This window comes from Amblyomma mixtum, chromosome 3 (assembly GCF_055824585.1).
Source record: "Amblyomma mixtum isolate Tamu chromosome 3, ASM5582458v1, whole genome shotgun sequence".
NCBI lineage: Eukaryota > Metazoa > Arthropoda > Arachnida > Ixodida > Ixodidae > Amblyomma > Amblyomma mixtum.
This window is the reverse complement of record NC_143014.1, coordinates 293,528,157-293,540,427: the sequence shown is the minus strand read 5'-3', so window position 1 is coordinate 293,540,427 and position 12,271 is coordinate 293,528,157. Positions and strand designations below refer to the sequence as shown.

Genomic DNA, 12,271 nt, shown 5'->3' with positions numbered 1-12,271 from the left:
TGCCGGTTTCGCCTCTGTTCTGCCAAGAGACCGGCACTTATTTGAAAGCACGCCAGTCACGCTGCGGCTCTTCAGCTCATCAGGTGTCCAATACACCAGCACCGCGGCAGAACATTGAGTCTGTTGGTGCTCTCAGGAGCATCTGCCAGGCACCAGGCTCCATCCAGAGCCCACTGCCTGCATAGACCTGCAGCAAACGTGGAGAATTTCGCATTTGTACACATTAACAGCAATGAATCAAGGGATTTTAAATATTTCATAACTTAAAACAAACAGCTGAAAAACATAAAAATTATGTAGGCATGAATGCGCTCTTTTACAGCGAGCAGTGTCCAAAATCAGCAGAATTTCTATTTCTAGCCTTATAATTCGAAGAAAAAAAGAAATTGCTTGCGTGCAACATGAAATATATAGCAGAATCTTCTGACAGTTCTAGCTTCTCTTCATTCCGAGTCAAATACCGCCAAAAGTTGAAATAATGTTCTCTGCCCTAATTCAAACAAACTTCAGAAATGAGAATAAATTTCACATACCAACAACTAGGCATACCTGACAGAACAAGGCAGCCTCCTCATGATCAAAAATTATTTGTGTACTAAGAATTTCCTCAGGACAAGAATAACTGCAGACCCATTATGGCATCGTCAGGTAATGAAGTACAAAAATGACAAATTAGAAATGCTGACCTGTGCCTTACATGATATTGTCTGAAACCACACATCTATGCTTTGCACACTACCCTTTTCGGCACACTTACTGGGACTAGTATAAGTTTCTACTGTAAGCTAGCATCATCCTCTAAACTGTACCCATTTCACTATGTACCAGCCCCAATTTAATTAAGAATCATTCACTCACTCTACTATGGTATTTGATACACTATATGACTTAAGAACACGCACAATCACCTTTCCATCATCCCTAGCAGAACCTATCACAGTGTCCTGCCCACCAGGCAGCTGGAGCTGGCAGTCTGCGGCGCTCTCCATCTCCTCGGCTGAGCATACTTTTTTGACAAGAAAAGGAAGTACACAAATATCAATGCACCTCAGCAGCATATATAAGCAAAAGCAAACTGAGTTCAGTTTGACATTGTGGGCTATCAAGTAAATGAAAAAAATTAAGTATTTTTCTCTCAAGGTAACAGTGAAAGCTTTGCACAGTAGAACCTCGCTGCTGAGTTGATGGGTGCTGCATTTTCCTGGCTGCTACACATTGTAGTGGTCTAGATCTGGCATGATGATAATAGGGTTCCATGCATTATAAACCCTGCTGTTCGTTGCATTGTAACTTCGGCCACATTCCTACGCAGTAATACTTGTGAAATAACACCCCATGCCAGCCTAAATGAGAAACAGTGGCAGTCATATTGTCACGTGCTTGCACAGAGCCTCGACGGAAGAAGCAGAAGATGAAGGACCAGCAGAGAAAAAGGAAGAAAAAGAGCTGAGGGACGCTGGTAGGCTTCCTGCTTCCATCCTGCTCCCATCCTGCTCCGACCGATCCCCTCTGTGAATAACCCCCCGTGCGTGCTAAGCACGTAACAGTTTGGTGAGAGGTGCCGGGTATCGACCACGGAGCATTCCATCTACCGAAGGAGCCGTAGACTCGCAGGCTTCCCACCACATCCATCGGACATGCCTGGAGACGACAATGCCGAGCAACCCGGGACATCCACAGCGAACAACTGGCCACATTACCGAGAGCCCCGCACATTTTTTGGAAAACCTGAAGAGGACGTTGACGAGTGGCTGAAACACTACGAGCGGGTGAGCAAATACAATCGCTGGAACGCTGCTACCAAACTGGCTAACGTGGTGTTTTTCCTTGCCGCCACTGCCCTTGACTGGTTCGACAATCATGAGGATACACTGAGTTCATGGGCAACCTTTACGACCGAAATCAAGAAAAATTTTGGGGATGAATCGGCAACAAAGAAACGTGCGGAACAGACATTGCTTCACCGCGCGCAAGTACCCGGAGAAACTTGCACGGCGTACATCGAAGCCATCCTAAAGTTATGCAAGCTAGTTAACTCCAGTATGCTTGAAGAAGACAAAGTCGGCCACCTTCTAAAAGGAATTGCAGAAGATGTTTACAATTTCCTGATTAGTAAAGAGAGCCTGAGCACCACCGCTGACGTTATAAAACATTGCAGAACATTTGAAGCTCTTAAGCTGCGTCGAATTACCCCTAAATTCGGAAGATTGGCCAATGTCACCTCTATAGCCAGTGTTGAAGCCTGTCCTCAAAATTCTATGGCTGATATGATTCGAGAGATTGTGCGCGAGGAATTGTCCAGATCCCGGGACACCTTCTGCCGCACAGAATATCTGCGGCACAGTTCTGCACCGGAGGAAGATGTTGCCGCCCTGTCGACTCCGTGGGCTCAACCTAACAGCACTTTGCCCATGGACGATCGGAACATTGCCCAACGTTATGGCCACCAGCCGGCGGTAAGGAGGCCCACCTACCCAGAAGACGTTGTTCGTCAGCAGCGAGATCCTGGCTCCAGCCAACGTCGCGACTTTGTTCGCCAGGACTTTTATGCCGGTCGCTGGCGCTCTCAACCTTCGTGCTACCGGTGTGGCATTGCAGGGCATATCGCCAGATATTGCCGCCGTCGTTTCCCGACTTCTCAAGACTGCCAACCCCCGGCGCCTACTTACGGACAAGTGCACACCGCGCAGCAGCGACCCTCAACGTCCGCTTGGGACCCATACCGTCCGAGCACTTTGCGGAGTTCATCACCTGCATCTGACCGCAGTGTGACGCCGCCACCTCAGCGCCAACGGCGGTCACCTTCTCCTCGACGTCGTGCATCCCCGCCGCCTCCGGGAAACTAGGAGGCGCGGCCAATGGAGGTGAGGCCGCCGGCGAGTCGATGACGTCAAATATACCTCTGCCCGTGTTTATGTTGAAGAACAAACTGGAAGTGTTTATTGATGGTGTGAAAACAATGGCTCTTGTGGACACTGGTGCTACCGTATCCGTTATGAGTTTGAGGTTTAAGAACCGTTTAGGTAGGAAAGTGATGTTTAGTGGTGACCGTGCAGCGTTATTCCGTGGTGTCGGTGGTGAACCTTTGGTTCCACTTGGTGTGTGTGCTTCGGATGTTGTTATTGGTGGTCTAACGTTTAGAACAGAATTCGCAGTGCTACCACGGTCAACGCATGATGTGATTCTTGGAATTGATTTTCTGCAAGAGTGTGGTGCAACTTTAGACTGTCGTACGGGAGAAATTGCTTTGAATTCTTCACTACTTTCAGCTCTTGTGGATAACTCGACACCGGATTTTGGAGCATTTGCGGTGGAAGAAGACACTATTGTACCAGCTTTCTCCGCAGCATTCGTGCGGGTTTCCTCTATTCACAATCAGTGCGAACCTTTTGAAGCTGTGGTAGAGCCTACGACACTCGCCTGCTCTAAGAAGAGTATCGTCGTGCCTCGTTGCGTCGTTCCCGTGGTGAGAGGCCGTACTGAGCTGTGGACAGTGAACCACTCTGAAGAGCCAGCTGTGTTGCCCCGGGGCCTCAAACTCGCCCGTTTCGAGGAAGGTGTGTCAGGTTCCGTCGCGACGTTAACCAACTCTGTCAGTAAGCAGCACGTGAAAAGAGATATGGAGACCCAAGTTAAGGCTATGATTAATCAGGCTCTTCCCACAACCGAGCGTCGCACTCTAGTGGAACTCCTTCTGAAGCACGTGTTCGTGTTCGACTTTGCCAAAGACGATTCTACACCACCGCCTACCAGTCGTATTCATCACACGATCAACACCGGCTCCGCACCTCCTATACGCCAGAAGCCCTATCGAGTCTCAGCCACTGAACGTAAGTTAATAGATGACCAAGTTCAAGAGATGCTCAAGCGAGGCATAATTCGAGAGTCTTCAAGTCCTTGGGCAGCTCCAGTTATCCTTGTGAAGAAAAAAGATGGCACATGGAGGTTCTGTGTTGACTACCGTCGCTTAAATACGGCCACAAAGAAGGACGTCTACCCGCTTCCACGTATAGATGACGCAATTGATTGTCTGCACTCCGCTTCATACTTTTCTTCTATTGATTTGAGATCCGGCTACTGGCAAATCCCCATGCACGCTGCAGATAGGGAAAAAACGGCATTCATAACACCAGACGGACTTTACGAGTTTAACGTTATGCCTTTCGGATTATGTAACGCACCTGCAACATTCGAGCGGTTCATGGATACAATCCTGCGTGGCCTTAAGTGGCAAATTTGTTTATGTTATTTGGACGACGTTGTAATTTTTGGCAAAACGTTTAGTGAGCACAACAGCCGCCTGGATATTGTGCTTGATTGCATGGAACGAGCTGGCCTTATCCTCAATTCCAAGAAATGTCATTTTGGGAACCGTGAAACAATTGTTCTTGGTCATTTAGTTGATAAAGAAGGTGTTCGACCAGATCCAAAGAAAATTGAAGCTGTCAAAAGTTTTACGGTGCCTCAATCAGTGAAAGAGCTGCAGAGTTTTTTAGGGCTCTGCTCGTACTTTCGACGTTTTATAGCTAGGTTTGCGGACATCGCTTACCCACTGACGTGTTTGCTGCATAAAGATGCACCGTTCAATTGGACCAGCGAATGTGACGCAGCTTTCCGACATCTGAAATTTCTTTTGACCTCGGGCCCCATCCTACGCCACTTCTGCCCATCTGCACCAATTGAAGTGCATACTGATGCAAGTGGTATCGGTATCGGCGCTGTACTTATACAACGCCATGGTCACGATCAGCACGTGGTAGCATATGCCAGCCGGTCATTGAGTAAGAGCGAAAGAAATTACACGGTTACTGAGCAAGAATGTCTCGCCGTTGTTTTCGCTGTACAACGCTTCCGCTCCTATCTGTACGGGAATGCTTTCACCGTCGTCACCGACCACCACTCGCTTTGCTGGCTAGTGAGTCTTCGTGACCCCTGTGGCCGGCTTGCTCGATGGGCTTTGCGCCTACAAGAATTTAATTTCACTGTGGTGCATAAAAGCGGCCGTAAACACTCAGATGCCGATTGTCTTTCCCGTTTGCCGCTTCAAACGACTGATGACGACGCAGACAACTTTGATGAATACTTGGCGTCACTTTCACAAGCCTTCCCCGATCTTCAAGTTTTCCGAACTGAGCAACGCAAGGACCAAACATTAACCTCTTTGTTTGATGCCGCTCAAGATTCTGTAAAGAATACTTTTTGCATTCGCGACGGTTTGCTTTATAAGAAGAATTTTGCTTCTGGAGGAGCACGCATGCTTCTTGTCGTACCCGAAAACCTACGCATCACAGTTCTTGAAATGATGCACGACGACGCCACGTCTGGGCACTTGGGAGTGACACGCACACTCCACCGCACACAGCAACGATTTTACTGGCCTAACATGCGTTCAACCATCCAGCACTATGTAGCCAGCTGTGTGCAATGCCAGCGCTTTAAGCTGCCGACTTCAAGTCCACCTGGCAAACTGCGGCCAATCACACCTCCAACAGCCCCGTTTGAGCAAGTTGGCATTGACCTCCTTGGACCTTTCCCACGGTCCTCGAAAGGAAATCGATGGATTCTTGTGTGCGTAGACCACTTAACCCGTTATTGTGAGACAGCCGCGATACCAGCTGCTACTGCGTCTGAAGTATCTAACTTCTTACTTCGTTTCGTCATTCTTCGACATGGCCCTCCTGCAGTTCTCATTAGCGACCGTGGACGCCAATTTACAGCGGACGTTGTTGAAGAACTTCTCCGCCTCAGCAGCTGCAGTTTTCGCCACTCCACGCCATATCATCCCCAAACGAACGGTGTGGTAGAACGCACTAATCGGACGCTCACCACCATGCTTGCTATGTACGTCGCTGCAGATCATAAGGACTGGGATGGCGTCCTCCCGTTCATTACTCATGCATACAACACAGCGCAACATGAGACAACTGGCTACAGCCCCTTTTACCTGCTCTATGCCCGGTCGCCTCGCTGTAGCCTTGACACCATTCTACCATTTTTCATCCACGACGAACCTTCTCTTGCGACCACACTCTGCAGAGCTGAAGAAGCTCGCCAGCTTGCCCGCGTTCGAATTTTATCTTCGCAAGAGCGTTCCAAGAACCGCTACGACGTCCAACACCAAGAAGTTTCTTATGTTCCTGGTGACATTGTGTGGTTGTGGACCCCTCTACGCAAGCGTGGTCTGTGTCAGAAACTGCTATCCCACTACACTGGACCGTTTGTTGTGTTGGAGTGCATTAGTGACGTTAATTACGTTATATCGCGACTAACTGCTAGTGGTCGACGGTCACGCCAGTCTCAGGTGGTGCATGTAGCCCGCCTCAAGCGATTCCATCCCAGACGGTCTATTTAACTCGCCCGACGGGCTTCGTCTGCGAGGAGGGAAATGTCACGTGCTTGCACAGAGCCTCGACGGAAGAAGCAGAAGATGAAGGACCAGCAGAGAAAAAGGAAGAAAAAGAGCTGAGGGACGCTGGTAGGCTTCCTGCTTCCATCCTGCTCCCATCCTGCTCCGACCGATCCCCTCTGTGAATAACCCCCCGTGCGTGCTAAGCACGTAACAATATGTTTACTTCTAAAGTGGCTTTACTTGGCCTGGCATGTCTAGCACCACTGTGTTAGGCAGACGGCATTCAGACAGGCTGCGCCATCATCATCCACAGTGGTTGCACTTTTTTGAAGCAGTAGCTTCACTGCTACAGGTGCACGGCTGAGATCGCCATGTACGCAACATGACCTTCAAGTCTGCCACAAATAAAATAAACAAACAATAAACCTCACAATCAGTGGGATTCAAACTCAGGTCCATTGGGCGAGAGCCAGGTGCGCTAACCACTAAGCTTCAGACCCACGGTGTGACAATTCAATAAGACTGGAGATATACAGGGTGTCCCAGCTAAAAGTAACCAAGCTTGTTAAAAAGAGGATGATCCCTAGCCGAGTGAGACCAACTGAGGGTTGTTGATAGTCGCGTGTCCTAGTCTGCAGTATTCAAGAAGCGTAGCTTGTTGGGCCAGTTGGTGCATGGTATGTAGAAAACCAGCGTTGTCCTGTGTACTTCTCCTCCTTGTGAATGCGTCCTTTTCGCTGGTTTTCTACATAGTCTGCAGTATTTTTTATTATGCAAACGTGATTAATTAGCAAAGACTAATTAGCTAACTTTCTAATTATTGCTTTCAGGAAGAAATTGTCAATGCAGGAGTTGTAGATCCCATAGAAAAATAATCGTTTGCCTTGTTTGCAGCTAAGTACCACTGATACAACTTCTTTTATCTGACTTAAAAGAAAGCCCGCGAAATACAAAAAGAACCACGTGATAGGGAAGCAGTTACAGCGCTCCCAAACGAGCGATCAAGCAACGACATCCGCTTATGTTTGCAACGCTGTCCCGAACAGCTTTTGGCGTCTTGAGGAGGTGGCGAGATATGCGCCAGGAACTGCTTATGCGTCATGGAAAGTGAGCGGGTGCTGCTTTGCAAGGAAGTGAAGCGCGGCTCGCATGGAGCGCTTTTTCGCGCGTAACCTCGCCTCGAGTGATAGGAATGTGGCCGTGCCGCTAACTTGCACCGTCACGCGCTGAAGAAACGGTCGCCCTAGCGCCGATGCGAGAGTTAATTGCGTATATCTCGCAACCATCACAAAACGCCGAACCCCGTTCGGGACAACGTTGCAAAGATAAGTGAATGTCTTTGCTTGGCTGGTCGTCTGGGAGCGCTGAAACTGCTTCCCTATCACGTGGCTCTTTTTGTATTTCGCGGGCTTTCTTTTGAGTCAAATAAAAGAAGCTGTATCAGTGGTACTTGGCTGCAAACACGGCAAACGGTTATTTTTCAAAGGGATCTACAACTCCTGCATTGACACTTTCTTCCTGTAGGCAATAATTAAAAAGTTAGCTAATTAGTATCTGCTAATTAATCATGTTTGCATAATAAAAAAATACTACAGACTAGGACACGCGACTGGCAACAACCCTCAGTTGGTCTCACTCTGCTTGGGATCATCCTCTTTTTTACAAGCTTCGTTACTTTTAGCTGGGACACCCTGTATATGTGCTTCCTTTATACTAACTGCTAGGTTACACAGCCGCTCATGCAATATCATGGTAATTTGTGATTCGAGCGATTCATGATTGATCAGTGACAGGCGATTTCGAGAGGAGTTTGAAGAGGAATAACAAGAGGAAGACGAAGAATACAAAGAGGAAGATTACCGCTCCACACGCAGAAAATCTAACACCACGGGTATAGGAAGAAAATCAGCTGTGGTTTAGCTTCGGTTAAACCTGGTGAGAAGCAGTAGTTTCACGTAGCTACGAGCGGCAAACTCCAAAGAAACAACAATCTTTCAACAAGCCGAGAAACTAGAAACAAACAAAGCTTTGCAAAGCGCAGCCACATGAAGCTACCGCTTCTCGCCATGTTTAATCAGAGCTAAACCACAGCTAATTTTTTCTTCACCTATCCTTGTTTCTTTGTAATTGTGCTGCTAGTGTTAGTGTGGCTGGCGCGATTGATTTGGTCCTCCGCACTTCATCACATCTTTTTGTGACTTCTGGATGCACACAGCAGTGGCAACAAAGAGGAAGAGGGCTAGCCTCCGCTGGAACCAACCATTATGTTGGCTGTAGCGGCATTAGACATTCTCAGAAAGTATGTTTGCAACGATCGCAACAGCCACATAGCCCCGTAAATTCTGGAGAAATGAGTAGTCCTCACCGGACGTAAGAAAATGCAGCAGACAATGCTGCATGATTTTTTCAAGTGCCAGCACTGCAATAAATGTGTTTAATTCTTCATTCCTGTCATTTTTAAATTTGTCCTACTTCCTGCCTCTAATGTTTCCTCGCTCTTGCATTTTTTTGTAGCAAGAGCTATTGGTCGCAAAGTAGCATTTTCACTGCGGCGGTGGTCACGCCGTGGTCACACCGCTTCTCGCGCCGCTGCCTAGCAACCGTTGCCAGATGGAGCCACACCATCTGGTGCAACGTCAGAGGAGGAGGAGAGCCAGAGATAGCAGCAGGCACAGCAAGAGAACTCCCAAGTCTACGTACGCATTCACTGGACACCCAGACATCACGCACAAGGGACCGGGAACAGGACTGCCCACGAGGCTGCTGGCGCGCAGCTAGAGGAAGACCGTCGGCATTGCCTTAACGTGAGCCGACCAACTCGGACCACCCTTATTGTTCTCCCATCCCGCTCATAATACCTGACTCTATCATCACACGCCTTTAACAAGAGCAGAGGGGTTTGTCGTGGGACTTTGTCCCAGACATTACTCCATCCATTCCTTCTGGACTTTCTCACCCGGCCCAAGTTCTCGCTCACAAGGTGCGAGCCGGTGCAGCGTACACCCCGGACATCCCGAGTCGATGGCACCGAACCAGGATCGGCTGCCCCAATTGCCCTGCTGACTCTGTTGATTTGCACCACCTGATCTGGACCTGTCCTGGCACTGCGAGCCTCTGCGCCTGCTACACCTCTGCCTACCACATCCAGACATACGAAGACTGGACGGCCGCCAGTACCGACGCCAAGCGCAAGCTCAGTGCCCTGCTAGACTTCATGTCAGAGACCGACACCCTCACCTTCACCTAACCAACCCACTTCCCCCTTAGGCCTCAGGTCATCCTTGTGATTAAAGATTTATGAATGAATGAGCAGCAGGCACATGTAGCGGCCTGTATAAGAGGGCGGTTCGTTGAAGCTACTGTGGCCAGAGATGGAGAGCGAGTCGGAGAGGCTGAAACAAACCAGGCTTAGCTGTTGGAACGAAACAAGGCGAAGGCGACGAGACCGAGGAAGAACGTGCAGAACGTCTGAATAAGCGACGCCGTGAAGATGCAGCTCGACGAGTTCGCCTAGCCTCTGAAAGTCCATTACCTCTCGCTACGTATGTCTGGCATAGCTGAGCTAAGCCACAGCCAATTTTTTTTAGTCCCGTGAGGAGTACATCAGCAGGGTTATGCTGTATTAAAACTTGTAGAAACATTAATACTATGAGAAACACATCTCAGTGAAGAGTTGATCGGCTGCTACACTAACACTGATGGCTAAAAAGATAACTGGTGAAATAATGAGGGCTAAGTGACAAGTGACAACCGTGGCCGCAGTGGCTCAGTGGTTATGACGCTTGGCTGCTGACCCAAATGACGCGAGTTCGATCCAGCTGCGGCAATGAAATTTCGATGGAGTCGAAGTTCTAGAGGCCCGTGTGCTGTGCGATGTCAGTGCACGTTAAAGAACCTCAGCTGGTCGAAATTTCCGGAGCCCTCCACTACCACGTCCCTCATAGCCCGAGTCGCTTTGGGACGTTGAACCCCCATAAACGAGCCTTAAAGACACAGCAGAACACTGCGGAGCGAGAGCAGTTCAGAAAAATCGCATATCCTGCCAAAAATGAAAGGGGCAGTACAGCAAGCCTCATAGGCAATGCAAAAAGAAAAAAAAAGACGTCAGGTTCAATTAACTGCGGATCTGCTGAAGGACAGCAGGAACACTGTGCCAGAAAACTTTTCAACCTGTACATGGTACAACGCCTAAAAACTTTGAATGTACCAGACGACCAGAATAATGCTAATATATTTTGTTAATTCACAAGAAAGGGGATGTCAATCATTTAAAAAGCTTTTAATTATTAGATAACTATGGGAAAGAAACATGAAGCTTAATGAAAAGGCTTGAAATGCAACTGAAGACAGGACGGCAAGCTATCGAAAGGTATAGATGTAATCACACAGTAGAGTAGGAGAGCGACACAAAGCAGAGATAAAAAGTACAGAAAGAAATGGGGCCTGGGAAGGGTATGTAACCAATTTCAAGAAAAGGTCAATGTAACACATACAGTCAAAGTTAGGGGCACAGCAGAGATGGTGGAAGGATGAGAGTAGAAGTTTCAGGGGATAAGGTGCCCTCAAGTGGCACAGGACAGGGTTAACAGGCGCTCATTGGACAAATCCTTTGTTTGCAGTGAACATTTTCTTAGGCCGATTTGATTATGAAAAATAAAAAATGGCATGCATCACAAGAAGGTTCGCTCACCAAACTCGTCTGGCCCACTGCCACTCGCCCCATCGATGGATGTCATTGCTGGGGCCAGTTCTGTGAATTAGGTATAGTTAGAGTTCATGTCCTTACACCAAAATGCACATCAAAGGTACCGTAAAAACCCGCGTATAATACGAGGTTTTTTTCCCATAATTAGCGTCCTAAATTTCCGCCTCATACTATTTGCGGATCCGAACAAAAATTTTCGAAGTTGCTCGATGTTTTGGTTTCGTTTTTGCGGCGTGGCTATGGCTTGGCTTCGCTATTGGCACGTGGCTACGGCTTGGCTTCGTTACTCTCGACAAACGACGTCACGACGTCGTTTCTTTGTTGATCCGTTGGGTGCGCCGGGGGGTCGCGGTGTGCCGTGCGCCTGTTGACAACGCACGTGCTAGCATGTAAGGCACGCTTCGTGAAGTGGATATTGTTTTAGAGAGCACGATGTCACGGTCTCGAAAACAGTACTCGGCTACTTTCAAGCGATTTTGGCTGCGGAGAACATCGGCAACGGTGCGGCCGGGAGGCAGTTTGGTGTCGTCGAAGGAAGCATTCGTGGATAGCCACAACAGAAAGAAGCCCTTTTCGCGTGCAGCGGACCGCGACAAAGCTTTTGCGGCCGTTTGATGGTTGTGTAAGCAAACCGTTCAAGGACGCAGACAGGCGGTGCTACGCAGAGTGGATGCGCTCAGGTGAGCCTGCAGTGACGCCAACCGGGCGGCTGAAGCGGGCTTAAGAAGTGCGGCATCTCGAACGCCCTCGATGGCACGGAAGATGAGTACATTTGGGATGATTTGTCGGACAAAGAAATGTTCGAAGAAAGCGCTACTGAAGAACAAAGTAATTGAAGTGAAGTGCGGGATGCGATTTGAATAAATGTCTTCTATGAGCTTGTGTTACTCGTATTATACGCGGGTGAAACTTTTTTTCCCATTTCGCGTCTCTAAATCTTAGCCCCGTATTACATTCGGGTTCGTATTATACGCGGGTTTTTACGGTATATTCACACAACGGATGAGGTCGCAAAAAGATCTATAGCATCATCTCAAGTAAAGGCAGTGTCCGCATGCTGAAAGCATTCACACAAGTGATGAAAGCAGCAGATCTTGGCCTAATAGAAAAAAACGCCCTCCTCTTTCCATCCGCAGACACCCATTGGTTGGCGTCAATTCGTGACGTCAAGCCACATAATGCACAGTTCACCCTCAAGATTTGCAATTCAGTCCACC

General features: G+C 48.4%; 1 long non-coding RNA gene across 1 annotated transcript; it reads right to left on the bottom strand.

Moving 5' to 3' along the window:
- LOC149355204 (uncharacterized) lies at nucleotides 1-11,611 on the bottom strand. Its single transcript, XR_016289701.1, has 3 exons — nucleotides 11,040-11,611; nucleotides 909-1,006; nucleotides 1-187 (listed from the first exon to the last, which is right to left on the bottom strand). It is a non-coding gene; the product is annotated as an uncharacterized LOC149355204 (long non-coding RNA).
- Between the last annotated feature and the right edge of the window lie 660 nt (nucleotides 11,612-12,271).